General features: G+C 37.1%; 1 protein-coding gene and 1 long non-coding RNA gene across 2 annotated transcripts in view; one reads left to right on the forward strand and one right to left on the reverse strand.

Moving 5' to 3' along the window:
• Nucleotides 1-3,048: 3,048 nt before the first annotated feature.
• On the reverse strand, nt 3,049-10,148 carry LOC141798419 (uncharacterized). The gene is made up of 3 exons (XR_012599153.1): nt 10,084-10,148; nt 3,316-3,450; nt 3,049-3,152 (listed from the first exon to the last, which is right to left on the reverse strand). It is a non-coding gene; the product is annotated as an uncharacterized LOC141798419 (long non-coding RNA).
• Nucleotides 10,102-21,513, forward strand: part of tenm4 (teneurin transmembrane protein 4) — a 223,760-nt gene continuing 212,348 nt past the window's right edge. The window contains exons 1-3 of the mRNA XM_074680342.1: nt 10,102-10,173; nt 11,469-11,529; nt 16,817-16,900. The gene's annotated coding sequence lies outside the window, so the exon portion shown is untranslated. The remainder of the gene's footprint in view (nt 10,174-11,468; nt 11,530-16,816; nt 16,901-21,513) is intronic.

The raw sequence follows: 21,513 nt of genomic DNA on the forward strand, positions 1-21,513 counted from the left end.
AAATTAAAACTCAATTATCTGAATTATCTATGTAGAAAATGTGACAATCTAGTGTCAGCTTTAAACACCCTTCTCAGAGCTTGGCATTTCTGTCACGATCACACGCTTTGTAATTAAATGGGTTTTGTCTGCTCATGGATCATTGCTTTCAGCTGATTAAGGAATGATAGGAAAGACTATATAAATCAAAGACAACCAACCCAACTAATTAGCTATCCTAACCATTACATCCACTAACAACCGCTGGAGGTGGTTACTCTTACATAATCAACTTCATTATTAAATTGTGTCACTGCGGCTTGTAATGGATCGCATCTGATAGCAAGCTAGCAAAGCATGTGGAAGAAACAGCATATTATATCTTCATATCCTTTGTAGCACCATAGTAGAGTGGGAACAGATACAGCAAGCTTATCAGAGCTGCTTCAGGTGAAAACAGACATACAGTGTTGTTTTTACCTGTTTTTTAAGGTGATTGTTTTCAAGGGCAAACACAGGGCCGGTTCATTTCAATTACTGACTCTCCTGAAACACTTGGCTGGCTCTATTCTAATTTGTATTTATATCAATTAATAAAACTTGACAGCAACATTACATCAAGGTACAAACTATAAGTATGAAGGACGTGCCTTTACTTGATGGTTAAATCCTGCTTTTACATTACGTGAATACAAAAACAAGTGCACACCCCCTCTGTGTGATCACCTCTGAGGACACAAAGCCTCAGAGATAATCCACTGTCTGCAAAGAATCTGTAGCATTTGTCTGCACTGAGTAAAGATTGTGCCCTCAAAAGGTTCACCTTCACACCGCAGCTATTATGTTCTCCTGATATGGGCCTGATGCTAATCAGTGTGGATTGTGTTTTATACCTTAAGGCAGGAAAATGTGCTGATGAGAGCCCCACAATAAATGAACCTTATCGCCTAATGGCATCTCGGCCCACCCTTTGACTCACTGGAAAGCCCTTGTTAAATGTCACGGTCAGGCAGAATGCACATGTGAGATAATTAGTGATAAATGAGTGATCCATGGATGGATTGGTCACTCATTATTATTACTGATGGCAAACCAAGGGGCTTCTTGGAAACTTGTGACACATTTCAGATTCTAAAATCAATACTTTTATCAGCACTACTGTAAAATGTTGAGGTTTCAGCACAGATTTCAGCAGCAGAGGGTATGCCTAAGAAGTCAATTTGTCTTTAACACAAGGGATGTAAAGATACATTGCATTGCAGTTAGAAATTGAAGCAAACCGGCAGAGATGAAAAATAAATTGTAATGCCCTAACCAAACAGCAGAGGGCTGTTTTTCCTTAAAAACAAAACAAAACAAAACATGTAGATCCTAAACTAGGAACACATGCCAACCTGAGACTGTTTTTTAAATCAGATTAATTGATGTGAGATCTGTTTAAAAAACGTTTTGAATTTATTTCTTGTTATTCAAGATATAATTTATTTTACTGGCCCTTTTTTACCTCAGAGAATCAAAAAAGGAATTCTCTTGAATTTGTTAAAAATAAGAGAAGTGTATTTTTTAGATTTTATACATTTAAAAATAAATGTGCGTGTGTTTTAAATTTTGTATTCACAGCATGGTTTGTGTTTTGCAGTTGCAGAAATAATCTAAAGAATCTTTCTCAATCATATTTTGTCTGAAAGCTCATTCAGTAAAAAACAAAACTGTGAGACACCCCTTATCAGAAATGGTATCTAATCATGAGTTGAGTGTATCCTTACATTGGGCCTGGGCCGATAACAAGTTTTGCTGGATGATACATTGTCCCACAATTATTGACGATAAAGGATATTAGTTACAATATTATTTTGAGACCAAATTAACCACTAATAAAATAAAAAATATATATCATAATAATTAAATAAACCCCTTTTAATGCAATAAACTTTGATTTCTCATTAGTATTTTTTTAATAATGTAATTGGATTATCAATAACTTTCAAATATCCAAAAAAATGAACAATAAAAATTAAAAGGGCTCTCAGTCAAAAACTGCACTTGAATAAAAAACTGAGTTAACATTTCTTTGTGTTCTTTTGTGATGTAGCAAACTAAACTCTGTGTCAATGTAAATTCTTACTCATCCAGCTCAGTTACTCTAAATGCTCCAAACTGAGGCAACTGGACTGTTCAGAGTTTGTTATGACATTTCTCCTCTCATCCATGAGGCTCCATCCCAAACTACAAAAACAAACATGCAAGCACATGGCGACATATTGAGGCTGACAAAATTATTGAGTTCATTTCATTTATTGATTAACTGATTTTTTGACTACTATCCCAGGCCTTCGCTACATCCCTATTTAACACTGATTAATTTTGCTTGTTTCCACAAAAGTACAACTTCCATCAGGAAATGGAGTTCTGAATACTTGTTGGAAAAATCTACAAACTTTAACTCCTGTGCGCTGCTGAATTTTTTATGTATTTGCCGTCAAATATTCCCTCAAATAATGAAAGTATAACCAAACCCGTTGTTTCAAAATGCTAATAAGCCAAAGTAGTTACATTATGCAAATAATAAGAAGGTGTGAGGTGAAATTAATCAGAACTTCATAAGTGCTTTAATTTGCACAAGGTATGTTTTCAGCATTAAGTTATGAGGTGTGGGGAGAAGGACTCAGTCTTAATGAAATACTTTCAAACTTCTGGAATCACTGATTATGAAGGTGATAACTGGCTGATTCAGTAAACTGGAAAGAGAAGTTTTAACAGTAATTGCCCACTAATTAACCCTCCACTGTGTGCACAAATCTTGACGTGTAAAATAAAGCATTTCCTGGCCCCATATGCAGGCTGTAATAGAGTTCATTTGTACCTTGTGTGGCTGAGATTATCAGTCGCCCAAAGTGAGTGTATGTGTTTTTAGGATGGAAACGCCCCGTAGAGCAGGGCTAAGTAGGCAATCACTCATTCTGAGTAACGGCAGAGGTGAAATGTAAGTAAACTCTGTGAATGTGCATGGCCACCCAAGTGCCAGATGCTGGGAGCTGGTGCCAACATGGCATGTGAGTGACTCATTAAATCAGAAGAGAGGAATCCATTGGCCTTTCTCTGATGGCTCTGTCGCTCATTCAAACCAGCCGCTTCTCTGCCAGAGACTTTCTTCGATCAGGGAAAGCAGCCAGCTGGGACAGTTCCCGATTCATTATAGGCATGAAAAAAAATTTAAAGAGGGAATTTTTAAAAATAGCATTGAGAGCAGGACCATGGGGAGGCGGCAATGGTATTAGAGAAAGGGAAACATTTTCCTGTAAGCAGCAGATTATGAAAACATTAAGCAACAATTACCGTAATGAGAGTTATTGAAGCGGCAAGGTAGCAGACAAGCTGTGTGCATCTGGTTGCTGCATCTGGCTGCAAGGGAAGAGCATCCAAAGGGGCAGGCAGGCAGGAAGGCACTCATTTCTTATAGCCATTCCTTCCCTGTGGATGGAAAAATGGCACGTCAGTAATTGTCATGCACTGAAAATGATCTCACAGGCTGAGTGTTGATGCATGTCCTGCTATGGATACCAAGTGCTCTGTCAGAAATTTGGAAGATGTCATTAAGGGTAAATTGCAGAAATGGCTTTCAGTGGGCAAGTCATGTCCCTCCCTCTGTGATAGAAGATGAAAACGAAATAGATATTATCCACCGCTGAAAGGATTTAAATCTTTATCTTTGATTTTTTTTTTTGGCAAAAACAGCCGCAGGAAGCTGCCAAAGTTTGCTGTGCATTAAACCAATACCAAAATCTTATTACAATCTAATGTGTTTTAAGTTTATTTGGAGCATGGTGCTCCAAAACGATTATTAGGATTATTCCATCTTCAACAATCAACAAAGTGGATTTCGAACGGCTTATGCCTAATACCATAACCCTTTATTTGATGAAGTGGTTTGTCATGGCTACTTTCATTAGAATTTCTAAAGCCTTTAAAACATTTCGGAGCATGTAGGAAAAAAAACATTTTTTATCCACTGTCCTTATGCTTTTTGTTTTTATACTTAGCCTAATCACAGTTTATTTATGCTGTGAGGCCGTGCAACCACTTTTCCCTTAAAAATGTGTGGGGAAACAATTCGACAGCTAAAAATAAATTATGCTTTAAATGAGTGACATAATTCTGAATCATTTTATAAACACAACAGTACTTCTATTTCAGAAATAATCTTTAAAGATCAGTTTGATAAACTTAGAGATTTGTGGATCATTGCTCCTCTCAGTACAGATTTAGTCATTCCTCATGCACGCAGCACAGTATACCTGCTAAACTGGTTCATTAACCATCAGACCATCCTCACTGTAAACTTGTCTCTACCTTCAGTGTGTATCATATTGGATTCTAGGTAACAGCGGTTCAACATTTCCTGTCTGGATGTGATATGATGTGCTCTGACCTTTGTCGGATTCTTTCAGTGTCTTGTGTGAAATGTTTGGAGTTGCCTCATAGCTGAAATGTGCTATATAAATATACTATCCTTGCTTTGCTTTGCCTCTAATGAACCCTGTGGGGTAGAAGAATTTCACATGCATGTAAGTACAGAGACCAATTTTTGCTTCTTGCACACAAGTGTCTTCTTCGTCTTCATCATGTTCTCCAGTGGAAGTAATTGCCCGGTGCGTGTGGTGATCACAACAAACCGACATTTTGCGTTTTATTCATTTTGTGTTGCATTCTTCCCTCTTCCAGGTTTTGTCACTGGCAATTTACCGTACAATATTGAATCCTGCTCTCACTGCACCCGGCGGCCCATTTAATCAGGGAGCGGGATTAAGGCTGAGCAGCCCAGCCCCAGACGAGACGTACAGTAACGTGACTCTCTACTAGGGACTCAAGATGGATGGGCCGGGCTACAGCCGGGATGGAACGCCTCCATTGGGCCGTTTGGCCTGGTGGAGCCCATCAATCAGGGCGGCACCAGAGGTCCAAGCTGAGGCTGTGTAATGATGCGAACAGCATGTGGCCAAGCCATCCCTGGCTGCTCAGGTGTGAGGGTCTGCCCTGTCCACCAGTCCTCTCAGCTCTTTCACTACTATCATCCATCATGTGCCGGTCGGATTCATGGCATGCAACAGATTTCAGAAGGTTAGATTTGATAAAAATAACTTTGGATCAAACTCATTGCAAACTCAAGATCAAAATGAAATATGATGAATGAAAACTCGAATCGATTGTTTTTCAAATGTTCAAATCAGGAATCTGTTGCACCACTTTTTAGAAGTTTTGTTGCAGACGTGTATCCCCTTGTCACTCTTTCTATTAACTTGCTCAGTGATAATAATCCATGAGAGATCAGCTTACATGATCTCTGACAAGCATTGTGTTCACAAAGGTGAAGAGCAGACAGATCACTTTCCCTAAAAGCAGTTGTAGAGTAAGTTGCCATTAGCCATTCTTTATGTGCCCCCTACTTATGGCAGTCTGGACGCCTCAATCTTTCAATAAGTTCATTAAAGGACATATTTTATTGCACATTATGAGCTTTATACCCCTCACACAAACATATTATGCTCCTGGATGAAGGTGGCCTTATGAGTCCCATAAAACAGGCCTCATGAATATGATTGTAAAAGCTGCTGCTCAGTATGGACTCAGAGTGAGCGGAAGGAAGGTCATTTAGTAGAAAGCATACACGGCAAAAATGAATGCTTGTAAAGATGTCTTTGGTGGAGTTTCCAAGCTGCTGAAATACATCTGCTGCAGCCTAATGGACTTTTTTTTTTACCCACTAGAAGCAAAAGCTGGGCTGGTTTCAGTATGTTGTGGGACTGAATTAAAGCAATCTCATTCTTTGGTCAAGGATTTCTTTCATGCTGTCCAGAGGTGGGGAACACTCTGCCCTCAGTGGCCTGAAATTCCATTATGAGAGCGGAACTAAAATCATTTTTGCTTTCATTACTGGATAAATTGAGTGTGCATGTGAACCCACATGTCAGTGTCAAGTTAAACGCTTATGCATTCACCTCTTGTCACCTTTTTGTTTATGTAACTACTTGACTCATCGGAGCAGTCTCTAGTTTCTTATGTAATCAATGAAAGAAATGTATGTTTACAAAAAAGCAGTGTGTCTGACTGTCTGAAGATTGCTTTTTGTTCCTGGATGATGATTGCTGGGTCATGGAGGCATAGCAATTCCTGATTAAAACCTCAAATTGGATTTGAAAATTGGGATTTGACGTGTGAGGAGGGGCTTTACACAATACGTTTTATATGGATTTTCTATTCTGTTCTTTCTCCTGAATTACATGAAATCATTAAGAAGTATGCTTTTAAAAGGTTTATTAATTTGATATTGATTGTTTCATTTACATGAAGGGGATTTCACACTCTTCAAAAATTGAATGAGTAATATCCCTCAAATCCGTGTAAGCCTATAAACCCCTGAGAGAGAATATTTCCTGATAGAGTTGCAGCACCTCCAGTGCCTTTTTTTCCTCTGTCACATCTTGTTAATCTCATCCATATTTGGGCATCTAATCAGTGAAGCCTCACTGAGTGAACTTCATAATTAAAGAATGTATTATTATTCCGACTTTAATTACATAACTATGTAACTTTGTTTTAATTAAAACACCCCTCCCCCAATGGGAGCACAGTGAGACCTGCTTGTGTGTGGCACGATGTTAGAGCAATGTCTTATCTTACAAATGCTTTTATATCCAAAAGTTCAGCAACCAAGATTTCAGGAAGTACTCCATAACCTTGAAAAGAAAGGACTAGCACCCGTGGTCTTGTCTCTATACCTATCACAGCATGCAAATTGCAAAATTGTATGCTCCATTACTGCTTGAAGTTGGTTCCAATCTCCTAGCAGCATTTCACATTTCCTGTACTATGTAAAGGTATAAAAGAGCTCACGGCCTCTGTAATCTGAGGGTTAATAGCAGTCTTTTATAAAAGGTGGTGAGGGTGAACGTCCTTTTTGCAGAGAGAGGGTCAACGTCCAAAGATTATTAAGATGTGTTGCCAAGACATAATGGGGTTCCAGCACATTACTTATACCTCTCCATGTCATTAGGTTTTGTCAGGCATAAAAACACTCATTTTACTAATATGGACAAACCATTCTTCATTGGCATGGTAATGATTGGGGAACTGTGTGCACTTCCAATCAAGCCATCACTATGTCACGGATGACCAGTCTCATTTGCTGCACCACCATAGATGGCACTGTTGCACTGCTGACAGGCTGACTGACTGACTGACAGACAGAACGCTGATGTGCCAGTCATGGAGCACAGATTGTGGTGTCACTCCAGATCTGTGCATTTGCTGAAAAGCTTGAATGCTGGATTAAAGCAATTAAACAGTAGATATTGTAACTCAGTAAAGCAAATATGTGCACTTAAACACTTAGTATACAACACCAAATGTATTTCTTTTAACTACACCATAGTCAACAAATTTATTAAGTTTTATTATGCTCCTGCAAACTATTTTCATGATAAGTTTGGCCAACGCAGTAAAAGAATATATTTGACTTTCAAATGAGAGAGACTGAGGCACTTTGTCTTCATTTTTGGTGAAGCTTCAGGTGCTTATTCGCAGTGAATTATACATAGAAATATGAGGTGTCATTCACCTTGACAAGCCTATTTTCTGCCCTGTCATCCCATCTGTGTGAGTTATATGCATGTATTTATTATAGTATGCAGCATGTGTTGATTGTCAATTCAATCCCTCATCCAAAGATCTCAGTTGTTGACTGTAGCAGTAATTTAGAGATGTGGAAAACATCATTGATGAAGAAATACTATTAAAACATTTGCATGCTCTTAGGCACATAAATAATGCCTGGAATCAACATTATTGTCATAGTGTTTTATATATCTAATGATATCTCTTCTATTCAATGAAGATCATTATTTCTGGCCTTAAGGGGTTTGATAACAGATTATTCCAGAGTAGTTTCCTAATATTTGTAGGTAAACACTCATTCTCTTCTTGTGAGTGTTAGGCTGCATGACTTTGCTGCAGAGATGAGAATCAGAGCTTGGTTTTAAAAAGAATATAAAGCACTTCAGCAGCAGCCTACACATGGTGGGCCACACTGGCCTTCACCAGGCTGTGGGTCTGTCTGGTGACCGTCCAATTTAACAAAGTGATGTTTTAATGAGCCTGGCTCCGAGGGACAGAAATACTTTCCTCGTTTGAGTTCCTGCTGAAAAAGAAGATTGAGAACACCTGGTGCTGAATAAATGCACAGCTATGGCAAATCAACCCTGCTGGAAGTAAAAAAAAAACATCTTGTTATCCCCAAGCAACTAAACGGAGCAGTGATTCTAAACTTCATCTAACCATTGCATACAATAATAGCAACAATTCAGTCTGCTAACAAAATGAGAACTGTAAATTTATACGGATGTAATGATATTCTAAGTCATGCAATGTTAAAGCTGAGCTAGAGTTCCTTGCAGTTTGGGTGATGAGTATTACCTCCCACCTCCGCCATAACAAGCATGTCAAGCAGGCGACTTCGCTCTAGTGCTTTGACTCCTCTAAGAGTGTCTCTCCACTCTGATGTGCACGATCACACAGGAGTGTGATGTGTTCAGAGATCAAGGACGCTTATAGATATATGCAGGGAGACTGGCCTCATTAAGGCCAAAAATTTGTAGACAGACTTTATCCTGCTGCAAAAGGTCCACAAATCCTTCCCTGACTCACTGTTACTTTGTAGGGGTGTTGTCAGAATTATATAATGTCAGCAATATAAAATACCCTCACACAGTACTGTTAAGACAAACTTTTTTTTTTTTTTTTTTACATATTAGTGTGTCTGCATATACCCTGGTTTAGTCAAGATGTCTTATTTTTCTTCAAGGTAGGACTGGAAATGAAAAAAACAACAATGAAGGCATTCATGTAATGCTGCTATGGCTACAGTGGGTGTCCATTCAGGCAAGCTAATTAAAAGGACATCAAGAAGCACACTACTTTACACTGTCATGTAGAAAACAGCATAATGTGCATGACAATTAGAGTAAAATTGTTACCTTAATAGCCAGTTCTAGAGATGTCATTAAGAACTCATCAGTGAACTGAATTGCCTTCAAGTTCAGTCAGACTTAACATTGTTTACACTTTTTAAACACTTTAATAACTTGCAAATTTCAGCTGTGGCTGTTGGGTCTGTGAAAACATATCATTTGTCCTGCTGCGTCACACAGCTAAGAGTTTACACAGTTGATTTTCTGTTACTATGACCAATTAAGTAACTTAGCTCTATGTTGGTTCTCTACATGTCAGAGAATAAGATATAATTCATATTTATTTAAAGGGGCAATGCATATTAATGTTCATTTCAGTGCAGTACCCATGTAAATGAACCAGAGTTTGCCATAAGTTTAATTTTAAACTGTAGTAAGTTGGGCAGAGTATAATTTTATATATATACTTTGTATTATCATCTTTTTCTTGATGTCAGTCAGAAAGGTGGGGCAATCTTCAGACTAACATAATGTGTTTTTAAGAAATGTAAATGTAACCAAAGAATGTACACAGAATAGTTCTTAGGTTTACAATTTATGAGTGGATATATATTTGTTTATTTGTTAGTTTATCTATTTATTAATTCATTTAAATGTAGCATATGTGCAAATATACCAGAGTTAGCTGTTAAATTAATTTTTATCTGAAGTTCCTGGCAAACCAGAGCAGTTTTTAAGACAGAAAAAATAACAATAATAAATTCAGATAGATGCCTCATCCTAATAGCATAAAAATGAAACATACTTCACTTTAATAATTTCACCTTTACAAAAAGCGAGGCCACAGAAGGCGGTATCCCCACTTTAACGATATACCACAGAACACAAATCTTATTTTCTTTGTTCAAATTTTAATTCATTATTTTTTTAATTTCATTATTATGAAATGTTAATTTTAATGCAGTTATAGGCACTGCTACTGGGGTGAGCCAACAACTGCATTTGCAAGAGAGAAAAAAAAATAGAATGTAATTGAAAACACGTAATTTAAAAAAAAAAATCCATTATCGACAGGTCAACGTTAGCTGTGGTAGCTACTTCCGACCACCACCGTGTGTTATCTACGTGAAAGGATACTCACGGTATCGATTTCGGCATTTGTCCACGCTGTTTTGGAGACAGTCATGCAGAAAGAGTCCCTGGTAATCCTGGAATTACTCCCACAACGGAAGTAAGTGTTACTAAACGACCACCTGTGGCGTTACTTGTGGCTTTGTTCTAGAATTTTCTCACGTTAACAGGTGGAGGTGGTAACAGCGGTTACAGTTAGCCTCCCTCGAGCGCAGATAGTTGGCTATTCAAACTTTTTACTGTTCTGGAGCATAAAACACCAATTTAACGCTTGGATTTACAATATAAAACCGTGATTCTTTCATGTAATTCTTCAATTATATGTATTCTAAGATGCAGCTTGTCACATGCTACGCGTAGTCAACTAATATAAATGTGCGTCACATCCCTACTAACAATTTTTCGTTTCCAGAATGTTCTAGGAACAAAAACTGTCATGTTCCCGGAAGGGTGTCTTTAGGTTTGATTTCAGGTTGCCCATACGTTCCCATAGAAAGTTTGCGTTACGTTCTCTCAACATACTGTGCTGGTTAGATGTGTGTTCTCCCAACGTTCCCCTGTTGTATATTTTTGGTTGAATTGACATCTCTCAACCTTCCCCTAACCTTTAGGAAATGTTAGTTTTTGGTTATCTTTTGGTTGTATTGAAAGTGCCCCACCACCTTTAAAACCCCATAATTGTTTTTATACCTGAACTTTGAACAAGTAGTCAGTAATGGATGATAATGCAAGTCTTGCAGGACTTTTTATTACAATATATTAAAATACAAATAACACAACAAAAAATAATTCAACAAATTAAAATGCCTTCCTTTAGTGGACTTTGTGCAGAGGTATGACAAAGAATGCACACTGTGCTTACAACAAATATGCATTTTCAGCACATTAAAGCTAAAAACAAATGAAATTAAAAACTGAAAGCAACAAAATCTGACAGCATTCATGTGACAATGTGTAAATTATTATTTCCACATAGATAATGATGCAAACAGAAAATGTTTGTCCTTTCTCCAGTTTCTTCAGTCACACTTTAGGCATATAGCACTTTAAATATCTGGAATTTCCCATCTAGTCTTAAATAGCACTCCTAGATTGTCATTGTCGCATAAACAGGCACTTAACATAGGATACATGCAAATTAAGAGCCAAAAAGTTTGTTCTCAGGTCAACCAAAAAACAACTGAACAACCACCAACCCAATGTTGTGTGAAGGTAAGACTGCAACCACGGGAGAACGTTTTGGTTCTCTTAACAGTCTCCTAACCTTTAGACGACCAAAAGCTAACGTTCCCTTTACGTTCTGTGTTACTAGGGCTGTCAGCCTTTGAAGTTTGTGCCGGATATTTTGAAACCAGATTCCCTTTTACTAATAAGTGTAATGTGGTCGTGCTACAGGTTTGCATTCCTGTTTTTGACGGAAGTCCAGCTCGTGTTCGATGAAAAATAATATTTTGAGGTGAGTTTTTGTCATGCAAATGCAACTCATTTCCCAAACTTCTTCTCCTGAGTTGGAAATTCATGATGGATGGTATCAATGTGCTGTTTCTGTTTTAGTGTGTTGATTTTGTTTTACTATAATGCATTCATATGTTTTTAAATGGATTTATTTTGCAAATTTTAAATCCTGCGTTAGACTGTAGCTTACCCCAGATCATATCCTCCCATTGCAGCTTAACTGTCAATCCTCTCCCCAAACTTTTTACTTTCACTATATATAAATCTAACTATGAGACCAGTAACTGTAGCAAAGCAATTTTTGGCTTTTTTAAATGATTGTCATGATCTCAATGAAGCCTTGGCAAATAACTTTAAGAGATAATGGCTGACTACACTTCAGAACTACTTGTGTTTATGCAACATTACATTTTCTCTGCAGGAGAAAAAATGTGCCGAGTGATTGATGTAGGATCTTCAAATCTTCTCAATAATTCAGTTTTCTTGCTCTGAAGGCTGTATGATTTTAAGCCTTTTTATGAAAATCTACAAGGTAAAATTAAAGGAATGTAGTTTGTCTTTAAAAAAGGGACTTTTGACTTGTATTAGATCATAGGTTTATGGTAGGAAAGGTGCTCATTTACTCTTTCGAAATACAGCATGCTTTCAAAGTGTCAGAAACCTAACTGTACAGTAGATCCAACCATTTAAAACCTTAAAAACAGAATGAGATAATCTTATCTCTCGATCTTTCTAATCACACAGACTCATACTGCGGAAACTGACAACACTTGTCTGCTTCTGTAACTTGAAGCCCTTCATCTGTCACATCGTTATGACACATTGGATTTAACAACATTATGAGATGTCCTTGGCCATTTCAGAATATAGACAGTGTACAGACTCAATCAGATATCTTTTTGTAAATTTAGGGGGACCTCAGCTGTCTATCTCCACACTGGGAACAGAAGCTAATCAAATAAAGTGGGATTGAGCATATCAATCATCTGGTCCCTTTTAAGGTCCATGTTGACCGCCGGAGCTCCTGTCATCATCCATTTTCAGCCAATTCACTTGATGAATAAACAGGCATGCACAATGTTTGACACTTTCATTGCATTTACATAAATCTAATTTCAGGTGAAATACTCAAAGCTCACCTTTACTGAGATATCTTCATACTTGATGTTGTGACTTTAACAGTGAGTACGACAGGTTGGCAGGCTTGTTTTGACTGCTTAGATTTTATTTAAGGTGAATGATAGCTCAACAATGAGAAGTGTTAAAACTTCTGGAGCAGCATATATATTTTTTAAAATCTTTTTAAGAGCGATTTGTTTGATTAACGGAGACAAGCTCTAATTGTGGTGTCATTTTTTTGATTATGTGTCTTTCACAATGTTCCGTTACTGTCAAGACCTTTATATTTTATTTTTGGAGTCAGTATGGTGAAATACTATTTGTAAACTTTAAAACCAGTCTCGTTAAATTCAGGTTGCATTATTATGTAAATCTTTACTTTTGATCTATTTGGCACGACTTAGGAGGACTTCAAAATTTTTGAGAAACTTAGTCCTACCTCTCAGTGAATAGGAGAAAATTTAAAACAATAGAAAGCAGTCAAGAGAGTCAGACGTGATGTAGAGTGGGAGCTAAAGTGTGTTCTGTTACAAAAAAGAAACCACTCATAAATGCAAGAGCAGGGCTGCAGTAGGTGGTAAAAATGACACCCACTGTATTTTCACTGCCTGACTGTGTGCAGTGTGTAAACCAGCTGCTTCAGAAATATTACACATAGTGCATGTAGGAGGGGAGCTGGGGTAAAGCTATAGATCTGCATATTCCACTGAGGCAGTCAAACGGAGAAAAGCCTGCAATCAGATCCTCTTTCTGTTTATACATTTTTGATGAAAGATAAAAAGGAAGTGAGCTTGGCAAATTTGATTTCAAATGGTTGTAAAGGAGTCTAGCTTTTAATGAAAAACTGCCTCATTAACGCTTATTTGTTATGAAAGAAGTGTGAAAATGCTTATTTGCAACATACAGTACATCCACAGGCTTTCAAATGAGTAAGCTGTCAGATGATCAAAACCTGTGCCACCAGGCAATTGCGCATTTCTTAATGATGACAGACTGAAGCATTTATGGTAATTCTATCCTTCTCACTGTAAAAAGTGCCTGTGTACTTGTACATACCTGTGCTTGAGTCCATATGTGGAATATTTACAGGTTATTACGGCAGTCACAGGGCATGGAATACCAAAAGGGACAAAATGACTTTCAGACATGATTGATACGGTAATCATAGGATGGCTTCAACAGTAATTGCTACAATGAGACCTGCCTTGTGACTGGGTTTGCATCACGTAAAATAGTGTTTGTCTTCAATTTGTGCATTAGCACTGCTGGGGCTCTATATTCATCTTAGATTGCTTATATTTCATGGTTGATTGACCATGACAGATCCTCTCGCTTTTAGATTATTTTGCTTTGAGATGAAACTGACATTTTGTCATGCTGTCCAATAAGCTTCCACACAGATTTTCAGTCTTCAGATTCAACTCTGCATTCCTGCCTCTGATAAATGAAAAAGAAATTTCCTCAATCTCAAAGTCACCTCCAAGCTCTAATGTGGCCAGTTTTGTAGATTGCATGCAGCGCTGTGCTTTCAGATTGGATGGCTTTATTTTTAGTACTTGTTTTGAGGTAGTGAGTGGCTTTAAGGCACAAACTGGTTGCAGACTTGACTGAGACTCAAATTGTCATTTTGAAAGTGACAAGGTGCTGATTTGCCCGCCTGGCACTGAGCGATTGGACATCACTGTTGACAAATGGGCAGTCGAACAAAACTGGCAGGATGCTAGGGAAGACAAAATGCCTTCAGCCAGAGTTTTTTTCCCCTATCTGTTATCACAGCTGTACAACAGCTAGTTAAAATTCCTGAATTTAGTGGTAGTATAATTGCTTTTCTGGCAACCGCTTCTGTTTCATGCATACCTCATGCACATGTTGATCTACTGTACTTTTATTGACCTCTCTTTGATCGCTGTCTCGGTTTTGTATGCAGCAGTGCTAGCTATCTTGAATTTTAAAAAATGTTATTCAAACAATGGCAACTTTGATTTAAATAGTTTAGTGAGTGAGGGCTGCTCCAGCTTCAAACATCTTTTAGCAGAAGCTAAACAGCGAATTCCATCAGGATGCTTTAATCTCATTCAGTAGTAATGTGTCTGTGTTCAGTAACCATAAAACTTTCTTTTGACATAAATGTAATGTTTGTTCTACTCATTTTGCAAAATACCTTTAAATAGTTTCCTCTTGTGCTCTCCAAATGTGTGTTGGCAACATCTGAGATTAACTAATGCTGAATCACACAGGAAGCCTACCAGACAAGACTTTTGAATATGTTGTTTTTTTATCGCATCATCCTGGTGAAAGCTAATGCATTATTCAATCCCTGCTTGAGAGCCAGAATAAGAGTCGAACACATTCATAGCCATTCCACAAAGGTCTGATCCCAGTGCCTAGCCTGAATTTTCAGCAGACAGAACATGACGAGGTATCCCTCTCAGGAAACACTCATAGGATATATTTTGAAGACTCATCTTGCAGCAGTGTTGCATTTCCCCTGTCTCACTGCTTGTCTCTGCTGCTGCTGCAAAAAGCAATCTAATGAAAAAGGAAAGGGAAAACACGTGTTAATATTCAGATGCCTTGAAATCTAAACCAATCTGTGCTATTGCCACTGATAAGACAGAGCTGCACTTATTCAGTGCACACTACAGATCTCTGTGTGAGTACTTAATTATGAGTAAAGAAGGCTTTAGATTAAAGCAGAACTGAGCAATCTGATTTTCTATTTTAACTGTCTTTTTTTATTTTTTTTGCACTATTTGTTAACATCTCACAATAAATATGTATATTTGCACAGTGCATCCTGCATCAGGTAAGAAATTAGTAAAGTTGGATGCAAATGAAACATAACACATAAGAACCTTTAAAGCAGTCAACAATACCAACACAACCACCCCTTGTAACACAATATATAATAAAATAAGATAGTAACGATAAAAAATATTTATTTATGCAATACTTACCATTAAGTTAGAAAAAAACAGAATAATAAAAAAAGAATAATTATAATTATTCTTTTTTAAAAGAATAATTATGTTTATATATATATATATATATATATATATATATATATATATATATATATATATAATACATAATTATTCTTTTTTAAAAGAATAATTATAATTGAAAAAGAATAATTATGTTTATATATATATATATATATATATATATATATATATATATATATATAATACATAATTATTCTTTTTTTATTATTCTGTTTTTTTCTAACTTGATGGTAAGTATTGCATAAATAAATATTTTTTATCGTTACTATCTTTGTAACGATATATATATATATATATATATATATATTATGGTAATGATACACATACATACATCTACATACACATACATATGTAAATATTCATCTTTATACACGTTTACATGCACATATATGTAGAATTATTACAAAACAAAGAAAACTCAATATGAATATCAAATTACAAGTGGAAATAGTATTTTGTTAATAAATTAACAGTAAGATTTAATGATGTCCTTAGCCTCTAAAGCTGTCCAAAGTTTCAATTGTGGATAATGAAAAAAGAAGAGGAGAAAAGAGAAAAGGGAAGAGCTATCTGATTTCATTTGTATGTCTTATTATCACAGTTTTGTTAACTATCTAGGTGATTTAAGAGTAAGACAAAAAAACTGATATTGATTCATTTTTTTACCCAGGGACATGTTGTATTGAATCATACCAAAGTTAGAATCCGTCAAGATGTAGGTGTTTAATTCAGTCATTAGTAAAGAGATCATAGATAACTTTCAATTATCACTGACTGACACATATTTGTCAATAGAGCAGCTTGACGCCAGCTTTCACTCTTAGGACATTGGATAGCTCGCCTTAAACTTGAAAGTGTGTGGTAGCAGAACAGCTCACACCTCACATTAGGTGAGAGGTGAGGAACCAATTACCTGGAGATATGTCTTGAGGCCAAAAATATCATTGTCAGCTTGTCATATTGTGAGAAATGGAGGAAAGAAGAGAATTGTGACAAGTGGCGAGGTGACATGACAGATCGTGTTATCTTCTAGTTTCTTTCCAAATCTAATGGAAGTGACTGTAAGACCCAAAAGCACAGAGTACAGTATCTACTACTTTATTATCATTTAAGACTTCCATGAAAACCTTTTAACCACTGCATGCTTGTTTATTCCTCATCCAGCACCACCACTTCCCTGGAAAGTGAGCAACAGTGGGATAGATGGCTCGAGAGAACCACAGCAGGCTGGATGCTTTACAAACCAAGGTAATAAAGTCTGTATGTTACATTTTAGCGATTCCTCCACAGCACATAGTGTGTTTAGTGAAGTAGCTGCGTCAGGGGAGCAAAATCATGATGAAAACACAACATTGACCCATTTTCCCTCTTGTTATGAACTCCAGGGACATTTGTTTGCTCACTGTTTTTAATTCAAACCTTGCAAACATGAATTTACTTTCGGATCGATTTGGAATATTTTTGTCCATCTGATGAATTTAAGGCCAATATTAACTTCTCTTCACATTGATTTTGTTCACTCAAACAGCAGAGGAAAATATTTGAGCCCATAGTCTTGAAGGAATGAGCTCTCAGAAAATAGCAGCTTTGAATTGAGTGTCAGACTTTTTCCACAATGTTAATCTGATGTTTAAGCATTCAAAAAAAATATACTGCAGAGCAGACAGAGGTACATGTCTGCACTACCAGTTCTTTTAACAGACCATTACACATTACAGACAGAAGGTGCATTGCAGTTTGAGACAGGGATATGTTTGTTTCTTATTGTCCTCTAAAACACGTGGATCTCTTGCTCACACTATCACTGGTGCGATCATTACCACTATCATCCCCTCGCCATCGTCACAAAACACCTCCAGCTGAAAGCATGAAGTTCACAGGAGGCTGCTAGTTGTCTGGGCACCCTACAAAACCACTCACTGAGGCAGATAAGGCAGGAAAGGGTAAAACCAGGTAAACAAAAGGAAAAGGGGATTTAAACAGCTGAATACAAAACACCTCCTAAAGCTCTGGAGCTTAAAATCATAAATGATGATCTGTAAGAGTGGGAAGTAGTCCTAAAATAGAATAAGTCTGCACAGGAATAGAAAGAGAAAACAGGTCAGCTGGACATGGTTGTCCATTTGATGAATCAGTTACCATCCAGTTTATTAATTCCTCTATTTGAGTCAAATAACACAAAAAAAGTCTTCTAGCTTTAAAGAAAATTGTTGCAGCAACCTTGGTTAGAGACACCAATGGGAAATGTCAATAACAGGTTTAGTGCTTGTGAAAGCTGTAAAGTCAAGAGCCTGTGTGGCCTTGGTGAATACCGAAAATGCTTCCAAGCCCCGCAGGCCAGCTTTTAATTCTGTCAGTGTATTTAAAAATGCCCTGCAGTAAGGGAGAGAATCGACTTCACAGCTGCTTAACAATGTGTACAATCAGCGTGAGTCCTGGTGATCTGCTCAGGTAACCATTCCATTTTCACAGGACATAAAGTGATAGCAACAGCTGAGACTGACAGCAGGATTTATATCCTGACACTGATATGTACATCACTCTGTATCAGATTCCCTTGAAAGGGAACAGATGGATATGTGTCTGCAGCTGTGGAAATCCACAAAAGAGGCACTTGTGTTCTTGAATAGAGGATTGTGCCCCCCTTTCAAAGGCAGTAAATTTTATAGTTCACATCTTTATGACACGTGAGATGAGGCACAAATGATAGGGGTCTTATGGACTGGGGAGACTTGTAGAAATGAAAATAAGGGCTCCATCTGTCTTGGGCTAAAGAGCCAATGAGTCAGAAATGATCCTCTCCCTGATGTATAAGCGCAGTATGAAGTATATTAAAGTTAGTGTTAATGTTTTTAGAAATATTTAGGTTCACCAACTTTACCTGGATTTTTTTTCACCACCTCCTTCTCTGATACACGTGAACTTATCCTCACAGGAAATATTCGTGCAACGCGCAACCTTGAAAAGCAACACAGTGACATTACACACCCACCTGTTAGATAAAGTCCTGATGTACACTTGTTGCTTTGGCTACAGTCACGTTATGATTGTTAAACTGTAGTTTCACAGATTTCAGTGCAATGTCCTGCTTCAAAAAAACTCCCCTCTTTATCTTATGGGTAAAACTTAATGCTGCAGGGGACATTTGTGGAAGAGTAGCTTTGATGAATTTGAGGGGCAGACCTTCTAAAAACTGAAGAAATTTTCATGAGTTTGTATCTAAAGAGGCCAGAACTGAAATAAATGTTTATATCTGCATTTGTCAAGGATAGAAAAAAAGGGGTATTAAATTATTTTAATTGTCGTGTTGATTAATTCATATCAACTTGATTGTGTCTTTTTTTGTGCAGTTATTAGAGAATAAATTCTAAGCTTAATGATATGAGAAACTCAAAAAATAACCTTGATAACTTCAGAAAACAGATAATACTGTGGAGATTAGCTTTATTTATCATTTCATAGTTTCTGCTACGAGGTCGTTGTTCATAGAAAATCTGCAGACTGGAATAAAACTTGTTTGAATTAAGTCAAAGCAGGGCAGTGTGAAGAGCTGGACCTTTTGCACCTTTTTATCATTTACATTTTTCCAGTAAAATCTCTGCACTGGTTAAGAAGAAATACATTTTGATCAAATATAGATTTCTCTTTCTTTTGTATAGTTCATATTTTAAGGATACTGAGAACATGACGGCAACATAGTTCATGTGAAAATTGTCTTAGAGAAGAAGCAGACACCAGAGTAACCAGAGTAACATGATTGACGCCTGCATTTTTTTAACCTAGTGTAATCTGCTCTTAAATCCTTTTAGATATCCACATCACATTGTCCATGAATTAAAACCATCTCATAGTTTAAATCTATAAATCTACTAAATTATTCTAAAGAGGACTGACACGGAGCCAGCCAATTTGCAAAAGCTACAACATGAATGCAAACACAAAATCACAAACGCAAACACTACAACACGAAGGTATTGCATTTGAGATGTAGCTTTTGCATTTGTGTTTTTGCTCTTTCATTTGTGTTTTTGCTCTTTCATTTGTGTTTTTGCTCTTGCATTTGTGTTTTTGCTCTTGCCTTCTTGTTGAAGCTTTTGCATTTGTCACGTGGCTTTTGAATTCATGGTTTTGTTCTTGCATTTGTGTTGTGAATTTGCATTTCAGGTTTTGCTTTTGCATTTTTGTTGTGGCTTTTGCATTTGTGGTTTTGCTCTTGCATTCGTGTTGTAGCTTTTGCATTTGTGATGTGGCTTTTGCATTCATGGTTTTGCTCTTGCATTTGTAATGTGAATTTGCATTCCAGGTTTTGCTCATAAATTTGTGATGTGGCTTTTGCATTTGTGTTTTTGCTCTTGAATTTGTGTTTTTTCTCTCACATTTGTGTTATATGATGCTTTTGCATCAGTGATGTGGCTTTTGCTTTTGTGTTGTAACCTTTGCATTTTTTTTGCTCTTGCATTTGTGTTTTTAATCTTGCATTTGTGTTGAAGCTTTTGCATTTGTGTTGTGGCTTTTCCGTTCATGTTTTTGCTCTTGCATTTGTGATGTGGCTTTTGCATTTGTGTTTTTGCTCTTGCATTCATGTTGTAGCTTTTGCAAATCATCTGACAGCCACCGTAGACTGCAGATTTTTGATGTAGAAATAGAGTGGCGTAAGATTTTCACTCTTTTCTGTTTGCTTTCACTCAGAACAGAAGAGCTGCTCACATGATTATTATTAACCGTAGAGATGGAGAAACTGCACTTGTTCCACTAGTCATCTGCATTTGCTGAAAGTGCTGTGTTGCATTAAGCAATATTTCCTGCTTCTAAAACAGGTTCTTTACTAAGGAGAGCACTTACCAACACCAGTGATATTAAACAGACTCTGGGTGCTAGTGTAAAATAATGTGCATTGAGGGAGGCATTTTTTATCATGCAGCAGGAGACGTCAAGTTGTGAGAGAACCTGTCGGTGTATTAGTTTGGTCAATGTCTTTTCACAGATCGATTTTTAGTTTCTCCTACTCTGCCTGTGGGGATCATGTGACTTTGCTGACATGCTCTTTGTTCTTTGGACTCCTCCATCAAAAAGAGCGTGGCACACAGTAATGCATTTTCCTCACAGGTGAGCCTTTTAACCCCGGCATAGTACAGTGAGGTGTCTCAATTCAAAGGGTCGCTCTACAGTCTGTATACATTAATCTGTGCGTTCATGTGTCACTGTCACACACACTCCCTGTTCCATCACAGTTCTGTCTTGTCGTAAATACTTCAATCACAGCACATTTTCCCTTGAGGAATCAAAGCAGCAGAGACCAGAGGGGTTTCACATTCCACCCAACAGCTCATTCATCAGATTGAGTTAAAATAGCCACCTCTGTGTGGTTATTAAGAGAAGCATTTAAAAGCTATGCTTGAATTTGTAAAAATGTGTTTCAAGATGTCCAGGTCCAAATCTGTCCCATTAAGGACAATTAGAAATTATTATTTTAAGAGCAGCTCACGCTGAGCACTGGATGTAGAAAGAAAGGTTGTGGTAAGGAGTTACTTTATTCACTGCTTGTTCACAGCAGAGTTGTTGTTACATGAACACTCAGCATTATCTTTTCTGTTTTTATAAAGAGTGGAAAATGTTCCTCTCATGCACAGTTATTAGCCCTGGATCTGTGAAAGGACTTAATTAACCCCTTGACAAGCTTGAGCATAAAACACAAAGCGACACACAGGGCACAATAAAACGTATACAGGAGCTGGGAGATGACATCAAGTCTTCAATGAATGGTTCCTGTACAGTGTCCAGCTTTTATCAATAATTCGTTGAAAAAAAATCATTTAGCAAAGAAAATTGTGAAAGGATTCCTGTTACTGCATAATACAGTC

Source organism: Halichoeres trimaculatus, unplaced genomic scaffold (assembly GCF_033239565.1).
Source record: "Halichoeres trimaculatus isolate MK-OKI-2021-1 unplaced genomic scaffold, fHalTri1.1 fHalTri1_scaffold_9, whole genome shotgun sequence".
NCBI classification, from domain to species: Eukaryota; Metazoa; Chordata; class Actinopteri; order Labriformes; family Labridae; genus Halichoeres; species Halichoeres trimaculatus.